The 21,188-nt window shown below is 37.1% G+C and overlaps 1 long non-coding RNA gene across 1 annotated transcript in view; it reads left to right on the top strand.

The window, feature by feature from the left end:
* Positions 1-21,188, top strand: part of LOC103473544 (uncharacterized) — a 57,583-nt gene that overhangs the window by 22,260 nt on the left and 14,135 nt on the right. Inside the window, exon 3 of the long non-coding RNA XR_535039.1 lies at positions 5,653-5,701. This is a non-coding gene — a long non-coding RNA (uncharacterized LOC103473544). The remainder of the gene's footprint in view (positions 1-5,652; positions 5,702-21,188) is intronic.

The following is a 21,188-nucleotide window of genomic DNA, read 5'->3' as shown; positions in this document are numbered from 1 at the left end:
GTGTGTGTGTGTGTGTTGTAGGTGACAGATTTAAGGATTATTTGAATGTGGCCATGTGTGTGTACTAGTGTGAGAGAGAAACAGAGATGGGGAGAAGTAGAGGAGCGAAGCTGTCTAGATTAACCATTTAGTCTGTGTGGTCAGGTGCCTTAATGAAAACCAATAGAGATTCACCCCGCTTTAATGAACAACATACACACCTCACAGCTTCAATTTGCACCTGCAATAAGGCTCTGTCACTCAGTCGGCATTTGTGTGTGTGTATGACTCTTAACAGAGAATAAAATGYATGCAAGAGGATTTACTTTTGTCTTGCTTTTTATCTTTCTTTTTTTGTCATCTCTTTTCTTAGTGTTGGTTTTTCCATTCTCTTTCTAATTTACTTCCTATTTTCTCTTTTAAAATTTTGTATTTCTRGTATTGGATGGTCTTGTGAGTCTTGTGAAGTCAATCTGGCATGTGACACCCCTGATCTTGAGTCTGCAACCAGTAAACAACCTTGGCAATCAGAAGCCACCAAATTAATTACTGTGTGAAAGTTACACACACACGCTCAAACTTGACTCCATCGCAAATTCTAGATTTCTGCAGTCAAACAGGAGGATCTGTGTGTCCGATTTAAAACTAATCCTTAAGATGTTCGCAGAAAAACATGAGAATCTGCTTTAACAAAATCTTAGAGCTTGTCTGTGAGATCTCGATCAATGCTGGGGTTTTTTTTGTAATAGTTACATATTAAGCAGTATCATGTCAGAAAGAAACTTTATTGGAAAATAAGCTATAAATCTGTGGAAAACTTCACAAATTAAAAAAAWATATATATAACTACATTTAGATGTATAACAATCCATTATCACTTTTCTACAAATATAATACTGTCGCTGGTTCTGACCTCAAGCCAGTCAAAACTACAAAAACAATGTTGATGGCACAACTGTGACACAATATCGCGTATATGCAGCTGAAGTGCAGAATTTGTAAAGAAAACAAATCAATACAAACAACTACATAGAACAGCGGTTGTCTGTGGAGTTTTCCAGTTAAAGGTGGAAATACTTCAAATGAAAAATTGTATAAATACTATACAATCAGAAACATCATTTATTGTACCTCAAGTTGGAAATTTTCAGTTGTGCCCACAGCAAAGTATTAATCTTGGTTTTTGTGAAATAATTTGGTTTCAGTGTCCAAAGAAAATGAATAAGTATCCAAAGTAAAACTAGGATGTTTGAAAAAATTAAAAAAAAACATTGACCWCTTGGGGAATTAAGGTTGGCTAATAATTTAATGGAATTGCTAAAATATTCCATCAGTTTCATTATACTTATTAAATTATTTAGCTAAACACTCATTTCAACCAGACTAAAAATGTATCATCATGCTGATAAATTGAACAAAAGTGGCAAAATTTACTAGCATTTTGTATGTAAATTTTATTTTTTTAAATCTTTTAGAGTAATTCATACACAGTTTGTGCTCATGTCAAATGTTGCTGATCCTTTGGCTTCTGCAATTTAATAATTGTGGTGAGAATCAGAAAGGCAAAGCAAATCTGAAGCAAAAACCTTTATCTGATTGTGATAAACTCAGCAGATGTTACTTTTTAGTTGATCTTGTTGATGCATTCGTKCGGTCATGTTTGCACTTAACTAGTCTGGTCGGGGCAATTTTAAATGATGGACTACTGCTTAAAAGTATTGTAGAAACAAGGAGGCTTTTAGATACAGCAGGCAGTGGGCAGCTTGTGTTACCTTTCTTGGTAAGCTCATGTAAAATAACAGTAACAGGTCACAGTGTGTTATCTGAACAGGTATTTGACCTGTCTGACCTGACTGTGTAATGACTAGACTGGCAACATGATATGTGATGACTGACTAATTTAGCAGCCAGACTCAGAAGGATAGAAGAAGCTGACTCCTCTCTGTACATGGAGAGAGACAACGCCACCTTTTCCCTCAGTATCACTTTCACACACAGTGATGCTCTTGTTCTTCCTCAGTATTGTAACGTTCTTGCTGTAGCTTTAACCCTAATTTTGCTGTCACTTTTCAAGCTGCTGTGGCACCACTATCTCCTAATGCACTTTTTGACATTTGTTAACAGAAATGAAAACGTGCTGAATTAGGACTTTATGTGACAGGCTAGCATGAAGTAGAACGTAATTTAGAAGCGGCAASAAAGGGATAGATGTCATGTTTTTTAYGAGTAGAACAAAAAAGTTTCAGTGAAACCACCTGCCTTCAGAAGTAATGATTATGTGAAGATTTGTGAGGAGCTGAAAGCTAAAATTGCACCTTAACTCGTCTATGCATAGCGTAAAACAAAGTGGTGACAGTATCATGCTTTGGGGAGGATTTTCTTTACTGGGGTGGCTTCCTGGAGTTAATGGGAAGATAACTATCTTGATTATAGATGCAAGTCTAGCAGACTTTCCACAGCTATAGATGCAGCAAAAAGTGATTCAGAAGTCCACCTGATTTTATAATGCATGAAAAAAGGCAGGGAAACACAGAAGGACCCCATACTTTTCATGTTTAAATTTGTAAAAAAAAAAATAAAAAAAAAAGTAACTACCGTATTTTCCGCACTATAAGGCGCACCTAAAAACCTTCAATTTCCTCAAAAGCCGACAGTGCGCCTTATAATCCGGTGCGCCTTACATATAGACCAATATTGAGCCACGATAGGTCTAGCATGCTGGGATAGTTGTCAGAACGCTGGTTTCTATTAAAGTTTGACTGACCTATTTACGTACCTCAGGTCGTCTGCAGGTCATTCTCAGGTCGTTCTCCACGAACATGCTGTGCGCGAACAGAGAAGGGTGACCATCGTCCGGCCACGCCCCGGCCAAGTCGCAGAAGGCTCTCCTTGCCCACCGGAGTCGGACTGTTTTGTTGATATTCACTTTAGTGCAGCTCCATCTAGTGGATGCATAACGTACCTCCAGCCTCTCCTGTAGCATCTATTCTATGCGCCTTATAATGCGGCGCGCCTTATATATGAAAAAAGTTTTAAAATAGGCCATTCATTGAAGGTGCGCCTTATAATCCGGTGCGCCTTATAGTGCAGGAAATACAGTATATAATGTATCATATAAATGAAAAATGAAAAAAAAAAATGTTTTTTGTAATGTGACAAAATATGGAGCTATTTTAGTTGTTTGATATATAAAATCACAAAACAATGAACACTTAAAATCTGCATTAAAACACTTCTTTGGTTTAAGCAAGTATTATATATATTTCCTGTTTAAATTGACTTGTTTACATTTACTTAAATTAATTTCTCTTTTTTTTTTTACATTTAAGTGTCTTCCACAGAAAATATTTAAGCCTTTCTCTTTACACATGCTGACACATACAGGGACTGACTTTCACTTGCTTCTCAGGTACATGGCCAGACAGGTGAAACTCACACCAGCATCACATCACCTGAGCCGCTGATACACGCTGATGCCTTCCACTCTGTTACCTTACCATCACAGTGTAACATTTCTTAATAATTACCTTAGCTCAGAGAAATGTTGGGAGCTCAGATAACGATTATCTGTGCAGGAGAACACATACAACATAACACTAAAAGGTTAGTGGTTATGAGAGAGACTGTTGATTTACTGTAATTTGATGTTTTTGGGATACTTTAAATGCAACTTATTTTTAAGCAAGTTACTTAGACAAGAAAAAGAAACCATTTGCTTAGATTAAATTACACCACCTATGTTGAGGTTTTGTTTTAACCTTTGTTTTATTTCTATTCTGATGGGAATACCTAGAGGGAATAAACAAATTATCCAGCTCTAAAATGTCAAGGTGTCCCTTTTGAACAACTCTGGCATGTTGACTGCGACATGCCCACCAGGAAGCGCAACTAAAAYCATCAAGGCCTAATTATGAGCCAGCTCTAACTGTGCTCCAGGCTTCATCCATCATACTCACTTTGACACTGTCTCTGCCCATATAAACACTCAYAATTACGCTTTGTATCAGATGCTATTTGTCATCCTCTTGCTGGCTGTGTATGTGCTAATCACTACTATTACAGTCATATTAATACACCAAAGCAGCCCCTAATGGCCTCACACTGGAATACATGTTAGTAGACTCAGATTTGAATTTGACCTTGATGCTGCAAAGTAAATGATAAATAACTTTCATACTACTGTGGTTTCTGGATTTTTTTTATTTATCCATCCAAAGAAAAAACAAAAAAATGAAAAACATTTTTTCACTTGAATGAGACGGCAAACTTTTAAATATGAGCAATATACAATACCTTCAAACAACTATTCACACCTCTTGTGCTTTTGCATGACTGGAACCTTGAATTCCATTGTGAATGGAAATAAAAATGATACTTGCTTTCCAAAATGTTTTACAAATAAAAATACGCACTCTCGCTAAAATGAATACCAATTTTAGCTGCAGATTCTCTGAACAGCAACTTCTAAGTCTTGAGACGGATTTCTTAAAGGATTCAGGTATCACTGGACCAGTATGACAATCCCCCAGTCTCAAGTCCTTTGCAGTGTCTTAAGAGTTTTCCTCCATCTCAAGCTATCTTTTCTTTAAATCTGACTAGCTACCCTATCCCTGATAAAGAAGAGGATCACCACAGCATGATGCTGTTACAATTGGGATTGCATCTCTAGGTGTTAGTTTTCTGCCTTCTGGGGTTCTTTTTGTGCTAGTGGACTTAGTTCTGGTCTCATCTCTCCAGAGCATYATTCCCCTACATGAGTTGTAGCAAACTGCTATCAGAACATCTTTTGAGTCTCTGTAAATAATGGCTACATATGTCTTATAGAGGCCAGAACTACTAGTTGTCTTGTCAACAATTTATCTCTGCAAATCTCCATGTGCCTCATAGCTGTTTTTCCAAACAATGTTCTCCTTTTCCAGCTATGGAGTAGAGGTKAAAGGCCATGTCTTGTTTACAGTTTTACAACAGCCGTTCTTTGACCAGTACCCTTAAAAACCTTCAAAACTCTGTATATTATGTTGTAATTTATGAGACTCAGCGAAACCATTGCATCTGTTGCCCTCTCCCTCAGCCTAACGTCTTCAGCAGCCTCCAAGAGTTTTATCAAGGACTGTCTGCCATTTTGCTCTATCCATTTTTACATAAACTCTAATCAGCTTCCCTGGCCATTCTGAAAGAGTATGATGCTGCCACTGCCATGTGTCACTGCCTCTATAGCTCTATACTGCAGTATCTATACAGAAATTACATGTAGGTGGACTTTATTTAATCATTAGCTGACATCTGATGGCAGTTGCTTAATGTGAATTTTATAGATTAAAGATAGTAATATTTAGATGTGTACCACACTTTTTAATTTCATGAAATTCTGACAACCATCTATCCCTTTCCTCCTCACAATGATGCCCTACTTTGTGGTGGTCCATTACATAAAATCTCAGTGAACTACACTGCATTTTGTGGTTGTGGCAGCACATGAATAAGTCACAGTTGTTTGAATACTTTTGTAATGAAATGTTTATTCCACGCTCAATATGCATGTAACTGAGTTGGTGAGGAGAACAGTTTGTCAAATTCTTCTCCTGCCGCTTAGTAACTTCTACAATTTTGGCTCTGTGTTCATTTCTTCAACCTTTTTATAATTTCATTCAACCTTCTCTTTTTTTTTTTTAGGACTCGATGTGCCTCAGGCTGGTCTCTTTGGTCCGATGGCTCCCAGCAGGTATGTGAATTCAAGATGAAATTCTTCTTGGCACATTCGGCATGCTGAATATTATGAGGATTGCATACAATGGCCAAGAAGAAATTGTTAACATATAAGAAGGTGTCTGACTCCTGATATTTTTCCAAAAATTAATGCTAGTTTTTATGCTTTAAATATTCATCAATTGGAAAATGACCCACTCTTACATTTATTAAAACTGTATTAAAATTAAAAATAATCTGGTTGTTTGGATCAGCTTTTGACCTGAGTGATTCGATAAAAGCATGATCCTTCCTATCCTAATTATGTTTGATTATCCAAAATGTTTATTCATATTTTACAAAGAAGTTAACTAAAKGGTTGTTAAATCCAAACTTTAATGAAGCGAAATAAAACCAACATCTTGTAAAGTGTTACATTCTTGTAGTTCCCATTGTCTCCTTTAGAATGACTGGGATCAAGAGCACGAAATATATGATATAAAATAAACTTAAACATTTGGTTGTTGTTGCCAGCTACTTAACAACATAAATCCACCATTGGGCAATGTGTAATGTACTTGGCCATGTAGTCTTTTGCCCCGTGTACTTGTAAATTAGTTTTCAGTTGTTATAAATGACACCAATATAAAATGAAGAGTTGCACAAAGAGCACATTTTATCCAATCTTTTCAGTCTGCTGTCTTGACTGAACCGCGCTGTAAAGTAATGAAGCACAACGTAGTTTTCGCAGAGAGAGCTGGTAATTATGGAAGCGCTGTGATGAGAAGGTTTTCTTTAGATGGACTAGATTGGCCATTCATTACCAGCACCCCCACTACACACAGGCAAATGCACACCAGCTTCAGAGACAATGGAGCACAGACTGATTCAATCTGGGCTTGTATTTACAGACAACAATGAGATAATCAAGTAGAGAATTACACTGAGTAGCACACGGCTGGCTGTGTGTGTGCATCTCAGTGTGCATACCTTCCTCATGGCTGCATATCCAAGTTTTCAGTACTAAACTCACTGTTTTGCCCATCCAGTCTTACTGTTTTTATGGGAAATCAACTCAGAGTTATATTGTAAATGATAGCAAATACAAACTTATTCATCATCCAGCGTGGACCATGTATAAAACAGAGTTTCTACAATACAATTTTTCCGGGTTCAATGCTTAAAACCCAACGCCTGCATCAATATATGCCATGAATTCATAGTAAAGAATTCATTAAACCTTTGTAGTACCATCAAATATACATGCATCTTCTTTCAGTGTTGTGTTTTTAGAATTTTACGTTTAGAAACTGATGTTTTGCATGAAAATGTGTAGGAACCATGTATGACTTTTTTTTTTTACTAGTTGTAAAAATTGTTCTGCAGAAAGTTTGACAAGAACATGTGTGAAAGATCAGAGGAAAACATAGGAGAGAAAACATCTTTTTGGGGAGGGCAGCTGGTGTTTGAAAATGCTGTTTATGTACAGTTTGAGTGATAAAAGTAAATTAACAATTTCTTTCTTTCCTTCTTAGTTGTTTCTTATTTCTTCACTACACTCCTAGTTGATAAGTACTCAATTTCAAACAAGTCTCTCTCCAGGGATCACTTTTAGATTTTACAATTTTTTAGACAGATCTGCTTAAACTCCCCATTTACCCATCTGACATCAGGACACACAGGCATAGATGTGTGGAGCTGCCAGTCGAGGAGCRAAATGCTGTGCCCTGGTCCTCTGGGAACTGGATTTAATACAACACAATAAAAGGAGAGACAAGGGAGGGGATTTTTGATGTTTTTATCATGGCATAAGACACCCCTCATTGAAGGGTGTATGTTCTAGTTGATGTGTGTCTCCGCTGGTAAGTSGCTGGAAAACACAGTCTGCAGGGGTCCTTCATCAAAGCATGCTTCCAGGAGAAATAGGCTAAGGAAGAAAACGGTGGGCCTTAATGGAATAGGGAGAAAAAAAGAATAATGCATGAAAATAATCATATTTTTCCTCCCGTTTTTCTTTCAGTATAATAATTGTAAAYGCAAGGATCAGAGCTGATTTCCAATCTTTTCTTTTGAGAGCTACATTTATAGCATTTTAAATGTTTTTATACTTTCTTTTGTAAAGCCAGAACATTTTTCCTGACCTTTTCCTCTGTGTTGATTATTCTGTTTGTTGACAAATGTTCTTTAACAATCCTCTATAAAGGATGTGAAATGCTTAATCTCTCATGTATGAAGAGATGCAAAATTGTTATTTACAGACATGGCATCATTTAARTTAAGGATTAACTAAGATTGTTGTCATTCTACAAGCAGTGGTGAGAGCAACACATCATGCTATTAGTCGTGCTTTCAGTTAATCTGTCTTATTGTAGCACATCTCTAAGCAGGTGGCTATGGTTGTTCTCAAAGGAATGCTAAAATTTGGCTCCGTGAAATTTATTAACTCACGATCTCATCATCAACCTTGAGATCACATGTTTTTCAGTCATGTTACAATTTTTCTGCATAATTCCCTCTGCTGTCATCACATTTTCGCCTTTATAGCACATCAGTAAGTTTTATTTGAGATGTTGATGCTGGTCCACCATGTAGTCATGAAAGAGTGCTATTGAGGTGAAACTTAAGGAGCTTCTCAAGTATATTTTAAAACATAATGGCATATAAAGTGCATTTTGCATCACACAATGGACTCTGTTTGGACCATTTAATTTTCCTGTGCTGGGATGCCTCTGCCATGATTATTTCTCTTACAACTACTAACTGGCTCTGCTTAAGGATGGACAGCGTCCTCTTCTGGATGGTGCACTAAAAGAAGACATCTTTAAATGGTCAGTTAATTAAATGAAACAAATTTTAATCTGTTTTTCGAAAGCTAATCCTAAATTGATTATTTGTTTGCACCCTTAGTTTTAACTTCTTCCTTATGCCTTTGGAACTTCTCTTTATCTAYGGATCCTCCTTTTTAACTCATTTTCAATTTAGTATCATACTTTGGGTATTATTTGTGCTTTTTGGAGATGCTAATCAGCTGCTCCCAGTTGTAAAAACAATATCTCATTTGTACGATTATGCATCATAGCAACTGTGCTAAAGTAAGAGCAAAAATCATTCCTGCTACAGAGTATTAAAAAACCCATGGGGGATAATTGTCTAAAGACGTAATTCCTCAAGCAAAAACATTATGACCAAAAAGCAGAATAACAGAGCTACTTCAACATGGTTCCACCACAAGCGACACAATTCAAGAAAAATTGACTGAGTTTACTATTTCTGACTTTTCACGCTAGAATTTATTTAAACCAATCCTGTATTTGTAAAAACATTGAAAACTGAGTCACTTCATTTCCACATGACTGTTACTACAGCTCTGCTTTTTATTTCAGACGATATCTTATGGATAATGAACTATCTGATAAGCTAAACATGTAATGTTCATTTAACTAAGCTGCAGTCGTATTTAATTGATCATCAGTGCCCTCTTTTGAAGACTGTTTGGCCATCAGAACAAATCACTCGCCCTCTTCTTTCCCAATCCTATTGAACTTTTGACCACCATCTCTGAAGGTCAAAGATCAAGGCTCAGGGTTAGATTGGTAGCACTAAGGAGTCGCACGACCCGGCTGGCTGTTCTTCTACGTTTAAGCAGGTGGAAAGAATGTGATTGTTAGATTGATTAGTGGTGCATGTCTGAGACCTGCAGGGTGTGTGGATGTGTGTGTGTTGTTACAGAGGCAGCAATGCATTTCAATGCGTCTAATGTGAAAGCTGTCAATACTCCTGATCCAAACCACGGTGCTTCATAGGAGGTTAATGCCCKTTGGCTTGTTGGTGTGTCTGTCTTTCTGTGTGTGTTAACTGACAAATGTTTGCTCTTACACATCAACCAGGAGGAAATGAAGGAACAAGCTTTGATCAAGCAGGCCATGACAACTGTACTATTTTAATCATGTTTGTTCATTCATTGCTTATTATTGGTGTTATTTATTTTCTATAGCTCAAAGGAATGTTTTTTACATCAGTAGGTGCTTAACAATATATATGTGGGTTTGCTTTTCTCAAATGTATTTAATCTTGACTGTTTTATGGGAAAAATGTCATCCAACATTAGTGCTAGCATTAACAGCTGCTCTCGGTAGACCACTGGAATCGAGGCTAAACTTTTCTGAATGTAAATGTAGATGAAGTGTTATTTAGCCTCAATCAAGCACTCTCAGCATCAGCTTATTTGCTTTCTTCCATAGTCAGGATGGATGTGATTTTTCAGCTATTTATATTTAATATGTATGTCATTACATTGCACCGGATACATTTGTACCTCGATAAATTGTCCTTGTTGTTTCGTAGTAATTGAAGGTTGCAAGTTCCCAGTTTTATTTGAATAGAATAATTTTTATTTTAGATTACTAGGTATGACTAAATTACTACTTGGCAGTAGCTCCCTTGTTTGTATAGCACTATGAGTTTGTTGATATGCATTACCCTGTTGTTTAAATGTGTACAATCATTTCCCGTGTGGGGGAGAAATTGGTTTGCCGAAAGCTTCTCCGTACTATCCCTCTGGTGCCTCCACTCAACACGAGAGATCATACAGTATAGTCCTGAAGCACCCCACACAAATCCCTGTGGTGATTATCAGATCTCCTCAGATCCTTTCAAAGCCCCAGACTGAATTGGAAGCCACTTTGTTTGTTATTTACTTGCTGTGTAATGCTGAGCTGCAGCTACATAGAGACCAAATGGATGAACACACACACACACACACACAAAACCTGCTGCTGTAATGAAAGATGCACTCAACAGTCACAAAAAAGCTGTACCTTTTAAAGTATCATGTTAAATATTATTTTTCACTCACAATATGTTAATTTGCTTAGTCAACTTTAGACAATATCAACACTCAGAAGAGAAGAACATGAAGAGATGGACATGCTCAGCAAGAATTTAAATTCTAGCTATGAATGAATCCAAGTGTACCAGAAAAACACGTCCCACAGTACTACACCACCATCACCAATGATATACACCGGGATGGATGCTTTCTTGCTGTTTGCAGCATATTCTTACCCTGCCACCTGCAAAATTAACTTGAAATGGAAACCAAAAAAAGATTGTCGTTTTTGGTCTGTTGTCCCATTTTGATGAACCTGGGAGAATTGTTTCTCAAATTCCTGTTCTTAGCTGACACCTGATTGGGCTCCTGATTTGGTCTGAAGTGTGTATTCAGAGTTGGTATTCTACCTAATGTCTTTTCAACCCTTCCATCTATCTGAGAACTCTGAGGTTATYGCCTAGTTATCAAATTTTACTTGGTACAAATATTTCCCAAGTCAACAAGACAAAAGTCACAGTAAAGTCTCTGTCATGTGTGGTACATTATAAAGTCCACAAGTTTGGGAATGCATCTATGATAACGGGCTCTTCAAACCCTTAAAACATTCAGAACTAATTGATTTTACTTATTTCCGTGTGCACACGTTTGAATATAGATGCTCGTTTGTGCCCGTTTGTGTAATCACCCAACACGAATGAAAGTCTGTCTCTGAATGTGTCTCTACGTGATCATATTTGTCTTCTGAATGTAGCTGAATGTAAACCAGGTCTAGCCGACTCCCCGCAGACGGGCAGATATGGAGATATTATGGGATTTGTGCAGGCACACTCCCTTCTCGCTGTCTTGGAGAGTGTGTGCGGAGATATTATGGAGATCAGAGGCAGGCTGGGAGCCTCTGAGGCTATTAGCTCATCTGTATTGTATTGAGACGAGGGTATGTACACATCTGCTGATGACACCAGAGGATTGAACAGTGTGTGTTTGATCGAAGGCACACTATTTTCTTTCCTCTTTGTGTCTGTATACATGATGTTTAAATTCACTTGTCCATGTAAGCCTCCAATATTGTCATAATTTAACAAGTATGGTCTTGCAGGGAAATTGCTCAGGTGTGGAAAAACAACTGATGGAWAAAAACATACAAATAATAGAAACACATTGTTTCCACCTTTTTTTTCACTTTATGTTGCATGGTTTGATCTGTCWAGGGACTTATTGCTATCAAAATGTAAAACATTTCATTTTGGGAATCATGAATTCAACTCCAAATACTGTATGAGAAGAGGAAATGCTGATCAAATCACTCCAACTGTGGCCAACTTTGATCCAGCATATTTTGTAAACCAGGCGCTTTTGTATTTTGTCTTATCAGTACATTCTTGGGCCGGTAAATTATCAGTAAAATGTTTTATTTGACATTTCTTTGACACGGTTTTGGCTTTGTTCAAATKCTTGCAAGATTAAATGAAGTTCAATATTTGCATTGCGCTGTTGACTGCATCTTTTCCAAAATCAGGTTAAATCCAACTTTCATCTTTTTCTCACTTTCTCTTTCTTTTCTGTTGAGACAGTAAGTCTAGGTCAATTGATGAATACAGATGTCACTAAATGTCTTATCAACATGACTAAAAAGTTGTAGGCTGARACGTTAGAGCAAGAAAGGTAGAATGAAAGCAGCAGACAAAATCTCGCTCTCACCTCTTTGTGCCAACGTTTGCAGCTTTCTCACTTTGATTGATATGGCGTCAGAGGTTACTCGATTAAACAGTGCTTCACACTGCATAGATTCCTACTTAAAAGTCTCAGGACCTCTAAATTATTTATTGATGTCTGTTCCAATCTGCATCTGGCTAAGAAGGCCGGTGCACCATGTGAGGGTGAAGGAGAACAGCTCTCAGCAGTGGCGGGGGGGTTGGCCCAGTAACGCCTAGAGGAACTTGTTTTCCATGTGCACTTGTTCACCTGCCCATCTTCTCTAATGGAGCTCAGCAGGGAGGGATGAATAGGCTTGAAAGTARCAGAGCTGCAACGAAATTGCACCGCAGCAGCTCAGCGTGTGCTGTCTTCAGTTCGCACRAGTAAAATCCCTTTGCTGTCTTTTCTTCTCCAACTCAGGCTTTTACGTATAGGAGGAGAAAAACGAGACGGGTTTGTAGGTGCATATACTGTAAATCACCAATGAACAAACTATCCAGGAGGGAAGCAAGAAAGCACATACACTCTTGTAAGTGTTCTAGTAAAATACAGAGACAAGCAGGAAGGAAGAAATTGGTTAATATCCCGGGAAAGTAGCTCAAGAATCTTTTTAAAGTTCAGTGGTAAAGGAAAATGGCTTCTGATTTGTTTTCTTTCTTTCCCTTGAGTTCACATTTAGTGGAAAAATAAATTTACATGTCTGATTTAATACCAAGTTATTTGGAGACAGTTATGTGTTCCAAAGTGCAAGGCAGAAGTAAAGTATTGGCAGAAAAGTGGTAAAATTATAGAAATTCTAGTAAATAAGCTCTGGGTCTTAAAGATCTCCAAGGAACTTTAGAAATGGGAGAGTGCTGACACTTACATTACTTGTTGATGTTCAAACCGTGTGAGCCTTCTCAACGTAAGCAGAGATTTAGTTTTTAAGTTATGGGTCAATCAAATAAGCAAAAAAAGTTTAAAAATAGTTTAAATTTTTAGTTTCACGTAACGAAATGTGAACTTTTAAGGGATATGAACACCTCTGTAAGGCCCTGGATGATGAAATGCGACTTTCTTGTCACTCTCTGTGATCATTCACACAGTCATACCTGCCCCCTCAGTGGCAGCCTTACAAATCTTTCCAAGTATAAAAGTGCATGTCAGTGAAAGATGGCCAGGGCTTAAGCATTGACACAACCTTGAGGACTGAAGCATTGGACGGAGGTCTCTGCTGTTTGGTTAGATGAAGTTCAGGGAAAAGTAGTGAGCTCATTTACTTTGTGTTGTGTTGTGTTGAAAGCGGGATGTGAGTGCGAAGCTTTAGCTCTGTGGGCCGACCCATGTTTCTCTCTCTGCCGTTTATTGAGGGCCTGTCTCAGGGGCCAGWTATTGATTTTTGCCTGGATAAGATGGGATAGCCCTGGAAGACTCTATGACGGATGRATGCGAGGAAAAGAACAGACTAACTGGAGGTGTAGTTCTTGTGCTTTCCCTTGACCCTCACTTATAATTTGTGAATAAAACAGTCCATGTTTTTCCCCTCCCCCCTGCTGCCAATTTAAACGATGGTAATAAGATAACAATGGCATTAATTTGGATGTTTTTCTCCCAGAAGCACCAAAGGACAACTTAATTGTTCAATTCATTAGCTTGCACTATCAAGGAACAAATATGAGCTCATCTAGGAACTCCTCACTGACTGAACAGTTGAGTAGATAATTCTAGATTTTAATGAAGTCAAATCATGACACTCAGACTTTAATAACTTCTAAGTTGTCACATTTATTTGTTGGCCCTTCATTTGTATTTAATATGTATGCCATCTTAGGTTTTTGACTCGGTTTTCTCCCCAAAGTACTTCTCTTCTATCTCATTTTGAAATTTGACAAGCACGTAATCTTGACTCYATCAATATTACTGTTTGCAGTTTAAGTGCCAGGTTAAAATCACAAGAACCAGACAGGAGCACACACACCTTCAAGGCTCTCTGTCAACTTARTGTTAGACGATCAATGGCAGTAGGTCAGCCTGGTGATTGTGAAACTTAGAGCTGCATGTTTGTATATTGTCCTCTGTGTTCATTTGTGTACTTCTGTGTGTCTGAGTGAGTGTTTACTGAGTTGTTCTATGCCTGATGGAGAGCAGGGCTTAGGACAGCCGAGTGCATAGGGGTTTGGGGCGAGTTGGGGGAGAAAAAAGTGCCCAAGATTCATTTTTTCTCATCTTGTACAGAGGGAGAGCAGGGGAGGACGGTGTGTTATTTTTCTTGGCTTTAGCCCTCACGGCTCTAAGTGAGTATTGATCAGGTGCCTTAATGCAAACCTGTCAAATTAATTTTGCAGAGAACGAAGGTTGTGACTGCTACAAGATTGCTTCAGCACTGAATAGTAGGGGGATGGATAGATGGATAGAGGAATGGATAGGATAGACATGGCTTTGGATTGTTAGAGATTGGGAATGCATTTGTATGGTCCAAATTCCTATTTGGACCATACAAAATAGAATTTTATTAATAAAATTATTTTATTAATAATATAATAATTTGATTATTTTTTAATATTTTTTAATATTTTTTTTTTACTTTTGGTTCTTTTCACAATCTTTTTGTGATTGTTCCAATACTTTCCCTGGCCTTTACAAAATAATATGTAAAGGCCAGATAATGTAGATAATGTACCATTATCTACTTGTGAACTTACACATGTAGATAATGGTACAAACGTTTTCTCTGATTTTGAGCTTTGACATTTAGTTTATCTAAATATACATTTCACACTGGCTACTGTGGTATCTGCCCGCTGACTGTTGGAGTTGTTTGATTGCTGTACAGACGTAGCAATCAATACTAAGCAAGAACACAAACCATGCAATACTTTGCCTTAAAAAAAAAATCATTGGAAGAACATTCTCTCCGGAAAAAGAGCAGTATAACAGAATTATAGCAGTAAGTTTCATGATTCAGAATAAGCTTTAGTGAGATTTCCAAATATTTCAAGATGTGAACTCTGATGACATATTAAGTATGTTTTAAATTCATAATGTTTGTGCACATGAGGTTGCTTAGAGCAGGACTACTCATCCCTCCCTGGTCTCTCATAATCCTGTTGCGTTATAGCGGCATAAATGTTTCCTTGAATGTATATCAGTACGATTACAATGACGTGTAAAGTAAGAAAATAAACTACGGAAACATTTTCAATCAGCAAATCTGCTCATSCGAGTCCCTGATGGTTTCTTTTGGTTTTTTTCCCCCTTTGCTTCARTTTTTGTGAATTATGGTGGTTGGTTTGCTTTAGTTTCACAGTGGCTTGCCAAAGACTAAAAAGAAACATGTACGTATTTCATGAGGATTTTATATAATAATTGTGAAGTGAAAATAAGATAAATATTCACATTTCATTTTTAAAAAGTTTAAAAAGGATGGTATTTGTATTTATACCACTCATCCTCATTTCTGTACAGCTGCAGCTGAAAATCTTTTCACTTTTGTCTCTAGCAGTTCTGCACACCAGGAGACATTTTTGATTCTTCTTTTCAAAAAACCTTAAATTAAGTTAGACTGGGTAGAGAGTGTTTCATCCAGGCCTGCCCCGTATTTCATCTTCTTTAACTCTGACCAACTTTCCTGCTCCTTCTAAAAAACATATTCACAGCACGGTGCAACCGCCACCATGTTTCTCAGTTGGGATGATATGTTCAACTTGACATCAAACAATTTGAATTTGGTCTCACCAAAGTAACTTAATCTACACCTCTGCAATTCATTCTTAATGGCTTGTGGAGACACTATAGTAAAGTATGTTGTTTTAAATTATTAAAATGGGCTCCCAGGCTCTGAAGTATTTGTGGATTTGAGCTATTTGCTGGCAGTTTTGGTCCTCAACCTCTGTGAATACTGTGAATACCGGCGGCCCACTGTATATTTATTTTATCCTTATTACATGGTCTACATTAGTATTATGACTGTGTAGCGCCAATTGCATTTATTCTACTGCCAGGAAAATACCTTTGTAGCTTTCTACAGGGCAGCCTCTCTAACTCAGTGGTTAAGAAATCTACAGTAASTTTTGACAGTCACCGTATCCATTCATATGTTTGTCATTTGTTTTTGAGTCACTGTCTTTTTAAACTCTTGCTCCTGTTTTCATGCAATTTTCTGAAGTGCAGTTTTAAGTTATAGGTGAAACATATCGAGGCTTTTCCTTCTAATCAACTTATCACTTTCTTCAGCTACCCCACACAGACATTAGTCTGTGACACGTTATGTGATCGTGAGTTCAACTTAAAGGGTTTAAAATTACTTAGTTCAGTTGACATACTTTAAAGGCTTAAAATTACATAACACATCATCTTGCAGGTTAATGTGTTTCTTCTGTTGCTCTCCCAGCCAGGCTGGCTATTTTCAATATGTTAGCAAAAGCAAAACTTATTTCGTTCACATCAGTGTGTCTTGATTTAAACTCCCAAAATAAAAAAACATTTCATCATTGCAAAATTGCTTTTGCATTTGTAGCAGTATTTTCATTTTCTTTAAACCATTCGTTCTGCCTTTCTCTCTCTCAAGGGCTCACCAAAACTGAATTTATTTAAATTGTAACTCAAATTGTTTCACTTTATATAGCGAGTTGCTGTGGCACTCTAGATGCAAATATATTTGTGGGATGTATGTGTGTACGTATGCATGTAGCATAAGTGTGCACCTGTGATTGTGTAAAGTGTATTTGTGCTCTTTGTAAATTGGTTGGCTAGTCTGAGAGGTTCCATTACTGCTCAGTGGCTTTCATCTGGACATAGAGAGAAAGTCCTTACATCTGAAGCAAAAAGGACACAATCTGTGCAGCCAAAGCAAAAACACATTTATACAACTAAAAACACGGATAAACATGGAAAACACAATATGTGAGACCAGAACTTATGTCTCATGATAATTCAGAATCATTAATCTAAGTGCAATCCTAAAGTGCACATCCTTTAATACAACATAAAATATCAGAAGCAGTTTTGGAGTCCTGCTGTATCCTTCTTAAAATCTCACACAGGTAGCATCCGTAGTACCCTTGAATATGTTAAACAAGTCAATAAATTTTTAAATTATCCATACAACTTAGTTATTTTTTATAAAAATTTAGATAAATCCATTGCTGCACTCCCTTGAATAATCYCAAAGTTGTTAAAATTCTTCTGCCTTTTACAGGTATCCAATAAAAATGTAGGGTTGAGTTTCAAAGAAACGGTACTTTGCTACTTCAAACTAGTTGCTATATAAAAAAAAGTTCACACATGATCAGTGAAGATTCTTAATGTAACTGAGATATGTTTTCCCACTGTTCAGAATGATATTTGTGGTAGGAAATTAAGGCTTGTATGGCATGTGGCAGACAGATGACATGTACCAGTATGGCAGATGCAGACTGTCACAGAGCAGGAAATCCAGACATTACTGATTGTGTTTAGTAATAACTGATGTACACACACAGAAATAAACACTAATGGAACTGTGGAAGTTTTGCATATTGTTCTTAAACCAACTCGGTACAAATTGGTTTTGGTAAAGGAAATGTGTGCCGGATATTTGAGGACTCCTAACTGCTTAGTGTGTGTCTGCATGAGCAGACTTTTGGTCTTTGCAGAGAGAACTAAAGTGAAACTTTCTGAAAACTTGATTTTCAAAAGTTGCATGAAGAAATAGAAGTCTTTGAATGATGAGGYAAGTGTGACAAAAATGCTCAGACCAAACAGGTGTATAAAATGATTCTCACAAAAGTAACGTTACTGACTAATGGGACAAATATGCATCAGTACAAATAATTATTAACAATTCATAATAAGGCAAATTATGTGCAGGACTCATCATGCAGAATTGCACATGACACAGAGAAAGTGAAAGACCAGTTCTAACAGTGAGATGTCAATTCTATGCAGATTGAAATTCAATTAATGGTGTTTTTTCTTGTAGTAAGAGCTCCCAATATAAATTCTTGACTAGCTCATGTGCGAGTTGCAGACTCGTGGTCTGACCAGAGGGTTGATTTCTTATTTTTAAAGATAGCTTGTACAATTCCAAATCAAGAAAATCATGTTGGTGCATGTTGGTTTTGTRACAATTACAACTGATGATCAAAACTTCTGAAAATGCCATCAGCTAGCAAATTGTAAGTGTGTAATCTTCTGTTGTGTTTTCAATTGTTGCTAGCACTGTAATAAAGGGAGTTTCTGAAATCTCTTTAAAAATGTTCCTTATCAAGTTGGATACATGAGATAAAGCAGTAGAGGGATCCTCCGGACAATAAAATGGAGGGAATATGTGTGTGTGTGTGTGTCTGTTGGGAAGGTGGGGTGGATTTCCTGTCAGTCTTTATATGCATCAAAGGCCACATCCCATTCAAAGGAACATGACAGAGACGTAGAGCAATCTGCCTGACCAAAAGCATTTAATTTTCAAATGTCTCCCAAATAAAACGCTATTCATATGAACAAGGTGCAGCAGACATGCATATGCACGCAAATGATTTTTCCASCACACACTCAAGTCTGGATGTATGCGTGCACAGATATGCATATGCCATTTTGCCCCTCATCTATTACCTCAACCCCCACAGACTCAGGGGAAAAGAGGAAATGTCTTTTTTTAAAGGATTGAATACAGAGGGGTGAGCTTTGCCACTTTAACCCTACATGTGCAAAATTTGGTGCTATGTATTCATGCAGAGAGCCACAATACRGGTATTACATTTAGATGTGTCATTTTGCTGCTAATGCCAATGCTGAGAACAAAATGCATCCTCTTTTTTCAGTAAAAACTTGATTTACTAATGTTTGAAAATTAAATGCACACGTTGCACATATTATGATTTRAGTAAAAAATAAAACATATTAGTGTTTCATTTAAATTATGTACTAGAACCAGTTAAAAGTTCAAAAAGATAATGGAATGGTGTAAGTAATAAACTTAAATTTAACAGACACAAGAAAATCCATTCTGTTTGTCACACTGCAACACAGAGACACACAAACATGCACACACTCACTCCTAAGGGCATTTTAGAAAATCCAAATAATCTAATTGTCAGATTTTTGGACTGTCGGAAGGAGCCAGAGTACCAAGAGAGAACCCAGGGATTCACAGGAAAACATGCAAACTCCATTTAGAAAGATCCAATGCCGGAATTCAAACCCAGGACTTTCTTGCTGCAACAATGCAACCAGCTGGATCCCTGTGTGGCCTCCATTTGGGTCCTTTTTCAAAGATTTTTCAAAGAAGCTGCTGCAGAATAAAATGTTTCCCCGCAGCATAATGCCCTGAGTGTAGGGATCATGCACTAGATTATGTGCAGCATTAGGTTTTTGCTGCAAATTCCTTTGGCTAAAAAGTGAAATTTTAAATCTTCACAGAAAAAGTGYGTTTATTTTGATATGTTTGTTCACAGGTGGTCTCTACTTCCTAGTTGGCTTCTGAAATAATTGTTTGCACTGGTTGTATTTTGGGTTATTGATATAAAAGAGGTTAAATATGCTCTGTAAAGTGTTGTGCACGTTAGTATTTGTAACAGAAAATAAACAAATGGTTTTTCTTCCACTTCACAATGTTTTTTGTTGTATCGGTTCATCTACTTATAGATTGAATTTTGGCGTTCTAATTTGACATCTGAAAAAAAGGGGTTAATATTCCAGCAAGGCTCACTGTTGTATGCAAAACGTCGATTTGATTTATATTTTTCAGGCAATAAGCACACAGGCTTGATAATCAATTATAAATTCTAAAATTTACGAATAAAAAAAACAAACTGCTCCATAAGAGATTCTTTGTTCTTGCAATATCACTTTTACATATTGAAAACCTTTACCGCTGGCCAGATGATGTTGGCTTTTAGCAGCATTGTGTGGAAGACAATAAGGCTACAAGTGCTACCAGGATCAGGTGTGTTTGCCTGATAGCCAATACTGAGATCAAAAGGAGTATTTCAGTATATTTTAATTGAATTGAAAAACATCTGCAGCAAAACTGAGTTTCTGAATTATTAGGTGTTTGGCTAGTGATTGGATGGATGGTGTTGGATGTGTATTAAAGGGGACTTGTGTTTGCCTTTTAATCGAAATAAGTGTTCTTGACCTTTTAAGAGATGTGTGTAACACAATGAAGTATACACTTGACAGGCAGTGCTTCTGTGTGCAGATGCTTTGAATCATTTGATGTGAAGAATCTGAAGCAGATTCATTTCTTGTTGTGAGTTTCTTTGCTAATAGTACTTCCAAAGTAAGAGATTTAAAATGTTTGGTCTAAAAGGGATTTTCAGGGTGTTTTTAAAAAGAGTTGATTCCACTAAGTAGGGCTGCTAACTGCGCAATCCCACAATCCAATGTCCTAAATCCAAAAGATTTTGAACATTCATACATATGGAGCAAAGAAAAATGGGAAGCGGGGGGAAAGWACATAAAATGAAATGCTATTAAAACACTGAAGATAAGAGAGTTRCACCAATTTCCCCCTTCCATCCTTGTTTTCCCTCCATCCTGMAATCCATCTTTTTCTCAATTAGGAAATGAAAACTACAGATCGTCTTAAGAGGGGAGAGATTACTCTCTGACCCTGATGTCCTGTGTGTAATTCACTATACAATACTTTTTGACTTTTACTATAATTAAGAAAATTCAATTCACTTATGACTTTTAAACCATCTTATTGATCTTCAGCTTTACGCAGCAGTCTACTTTTGAAGGAAGAAAATCTCATAACTTCTGCAACTAAGACAAAGTCCCAGAGTATATTAATGTTAAAAGCTTTATAAATGTTTGAGAGTGCATTTATGGTATGATGATTTGCACGAGGGAATCAAAGTCCTACCTTCCTTCCCATCTGCTACTGCAGCCATAAATGTAAAATGTAATATCTAGCTCTTTCATTTGAACAGATATATAGTTATCAGCATATCACAGATTTTCTTTTGTATATAGATTTGCACTGATTTTCCCTTGTTTCCTCCTTCTGCTGCACATCCTCCTCTAGACATGTGATTGA

Source organism: Poecilia reticulata, linkage group LG12 (assembly GCF_000633615.1).
Source record: "Poecilia reticulata strain Guanapo linkage group LG12, Guppy_female_1.0+MT, whole genome shotgun sequence".
NCBI lineage: Eukaryota > Metazoa > Chordata > Actinopteri > Cyprinodontiformes > Poeciliidae > Poecilia > Poecilia reticulata.
Note: the sequence above shows the minus strand (reverse complement) of the source record. Positions and strands in the feature narration are given on the sequence as shown.